The following is a 3,765-nucleotide window of genomic DNA, read 5'->3' as shown; positions in this document are numbered from 1 at the left end:
TGTGCACCCAGTGTGGTGGGTGGGAGGTTGTTTCACAGTGTTGGTGAGGATGCTGCCCCTCAGAGCCATCACATCCCTTTAGTTGTGCCCGGGGGTCTGTCCCTCGTGGAACCCTGCCTGCTTCCCACCACCTCTGGCTCAGACAACTACATAGAAGTCACCCCTTTATGAAAACAGAAACCAAAGCCCACAGATATTTGTTAAGTTTCCAAACTGCTTGTTGACTAGATAAAAATGTCCTACTATGACAATGCTGGTGCTTTGCTCAGGTGTCCTCGGTGTCCTTTTCATCATTTATGTCTCCCTTTCGTGTCCTTGAGGTTCTAATAGTCAGTATCAAAGACCCACCCTTGGGCACACCTGGAGTGTTCGTCCCGCGGAACAGTCAACTGGGGTCCCAAGTCTACCTGAAACGGATGAATAGGGATGGGAACAAGAGGTGCGAAGAATGGCAGCAAGACAGGATTCTGATCAAGCTGCAAATTTTATTTTGGGCCGGGCTGTTATATAGGGGGCGGGGGAAAAGGGGAGGTGGTTCTGATAGGTTGTCCTGTGCATGCTCACTGCATGCTCTTAGCGACGGTTGGTGGGTGGGCGCATGATCAGCATCTTGATTGGTAGTTAGTACTCGTGATCCAGGGATGCCCACAAGGGTGGGGGCTACCTGGCTCGGCTGCAGTATCCTGTTTGGGTTGCCTCAGCCAAGCCCTCCTGGTGCGATCTTCTTGATAGATTGCATCCACCGTCTTTAGGCCCCGACACTGGAGCTCACTCTACCTAATCATGTAAGAAGATAGAATGGCCTGGGAACTAATGTCCTCCCTTAGTTGATGCCTGAGGTTGGGCATATGTGGTCCCAACTCCCTGTCCTGTTTGAGACAACTCTTAGGGGGAACCTTACGAGCTACTTAAGAGTAACTAACCAGAGCATTCGCTTCTGCAGGGTCAGGGCAAAGCTACCCTCCAGGTGACTCTTCATCAAATCGCATCCTTTCTTATCTTCTTCCCCTTCCTTCTCCTGTTCCCAACACCTTTAACAACCACTCAGAGCCTGCTTCTGGGGACCTTGAGCTAAGGCACTGAGGATAGAAAAGGAGAAAGGAGCTGGAGAAGTTCTTCAATAAGGCCCTTTCCCTTGCTTGATCAGAGAGTTACGGGGAAGCTGGGCCTTCCTCATTGTCCTCCAGGGAGCAGAGCCTCCCCGCTCACAGCCCGAAGACAGCAGCTGGCTGGGTGTCAGCCACAAGCACACCAGTGTGGACCAATGTCTCCCTGCGGCTCTCTGCCAAACCTACCTTGTCCCACCCATTTCAATGAGATACCCCGCCCCCCCCCCCACCTCCTACAGAATAGGCTTAAAGGAGTAGTGGTAGTTGAAGCAAAATTTTACCCCAGCACCCTCTCTCTCATATCTGACCAAGCTGACAGTTGATGGAACTCATTCAAAACCTGCCGCTGAGCCGGGGCAGTGTTGAAGCCCACACTGAGCTGAGTTAGAATTTTTGAGCTCCAGCCCTGGCTCAGCCCCAGCTAGCACTGTGACCTGTTTTCTTGCCGGAAGTATGGTCTCTGAGATCCCTCCAGCTCTACACATCTGTGTTTTCAATACACGACTCCTTCACGAGTCACACATTCAGTGCCTCTGAAGAGCTGAGACTCTGGTGAGGGAAACACGACGCCATTAGAGGGCTGTACGTGACAGACTGGGGCCAAAGCTGGAATCAGTCCAATTAAGAGGGACATGCCTGGAGCAGAAAACAAGCACAGTGGCTGATGAGGGTGGGAGGATTTCTGTGGGACAAGTCTTCCAGAAAGGGTTGAAGAAAGACTGTGTATGAGAGGGGCCTTGGAGGCTGACTATCACTTGAATGGGGACGGGAAGGCCACCACAGTGATGCGTGCAATTGTTACCTGGGTGTGAAGTGAGGGCAGGGGCAGGGAGGGCAGAGGATGGAATCCTGGTTAGCATTTAATTGCTGTTCTAACTCCAAGGGACTAGTAATGCACTCACCACTCTACTTATAATATGCTAGTTATTTACAGGGCTATATTTTTATTCTCCAGGCTTAACACACATCATTGGAAATGTGACATTCAGAATTGGCTTTTCCGACCCCCTAAATTTTAATTAAAGTAATTATGCTACTAACAGAAACTGTAATTTGTCTTCTTGAGTTTCCAAAGAGGAAAACACAACGCTGGCTGAGCCAGTTTCCCCACATCCTATTTCTGGTTTGTTTCTTTTGGTGGTGGGGTGTGTCTTTGGTCTGGATGGTGGGCCAGAGACCGTACTGCTCCTGGCTGTTTCCTCTCAGCAGTGCGGGGGCCCTGTTCTGGCTGTTGGCAGTCACCGTGCTTTGGAGAGCCTCGAAATGGTTTGAAACTGTCATTCAGACGCAGCATCGCAGCTAAAGGGCCAGTCCATCTTCTGGCAAAACCGTTGGCACAAGACTCGGTGTGTGTGCATGTATATTTCAGGCATTGGTAAGAGTCAGAAACTCTATAATTTAGATGAAAACTTTCCATGCAATTAACTTCCTCCAGACTAAAGCAGGTGCTGCAGGGAACCGCTGGGCCAGCCGGCTTAGTAAATACCCATCCCCGGATGCAGAGCAATTCAATGGAAATAATTATACTGGGTCAATTAAGCAGAACTCAGACCTCCTGCTAGCTTGCTTGAATTGTTTATTTCCATGAAACGGGTTTGCTCAGGATTTAAAGTGCTTGACCTCTGGCAAAGGGGGCCTCTGGGGGGACAGCAATTTGTGCTGTGGTTGCTGGAGAAGGCGGCCCCCACTTCCCAGGCAAGAGCACGTGGGCCGGGCTCCTGACAGGCCTGGGCTAGACACCGAGTAGCCCCGTGACCTTAGGCAAGTTACTTAACTCCCTAAACTTTAGTTTTCTCATTTGAAAATCGGGGATGGTAAGAGGGCCCACATCCTAGTTCTTCCTCGAGGATTCATTGAGAAAATGCTGGTAGAGAAAAGGGCCTAAGAGATAATAAATCTTCCATAAGCATTGCTATAATGATGATGATGGCAAGAGACACAAATGGGTGTTATGGTCATACGACCTGTGAGCATCCAATGGGAAACGTCTGTGGAGGGTGGTGTGTGAAGGCAAGTGCTCAATATGCTCAACTCCAAACACGCAGAATTTAAAGCAACCAGTGAGTTAATACAATGGAGTGATTAGGGGGCGATAGAAGGGCTGAACAAAGGAAGGTGCACCCGAATTTAATTAATTCTAAAGACCCTTGGCCTCACTGATCATCAGTCTATTTGTGGGCTTGTCACAAAGGCTGGGAGGGGGCTGAGAAGCTAAGCACTGGGGACCGTTGTCATGTTGAAAATGAATCGGAAATGAAATGACATCACCTCTAAAATGATAAAACAAATCAGTAAGAAATGCAATCCATTGGACAGAAATTCAGTTTTTCACACAATGATAGTATTTATCAGGAGCTTACAATTGGACAGAGGTGTTTCTTAGTGCTTTATGGATTCTGTATTGAATCTTTACCGTAATCTGTAAAGTTGAGGCCATGGTTATCTCAATTTTGCAGATACATAGCCCTTCCGGGACACACAGTAGAGATAATGAAAGGTTACCTTCTGCTCAGAGACCCCTTTACAGCCTGGAGGAGTGCAGACCCATGGAAAAGCTTACATGTGGGAGGGGCTTAAAATCTGGAGAATTTGAAATTAGTTTTGTTCATACATCCACCGCACAACTATTTATATACGATCTACTATTCTGTGCCAG

Source organism: Sturnira hondurensis, unplaced genomic scaffold, assembly GCF_014824575.4.
Source record: "Sturnira hondurensis isolate 20B ecotype Veracruz unplaced genomic scaffold, ASM1482457v3 Scaffold0014854, whole genome shotgun sequence".
NCBI classification, from domain to species: domain Eukaryota; kingdom Metazoa; phylum Chordata; class Mammalia; order Chiroptera; family Phyllostomidae; genus Sturnira; species Sturnira hondurensis.
The sequence above is the reverse complement of the archived record's forward strand: the minus strand, read 5'-3'. Positions refer to the sequence as shown.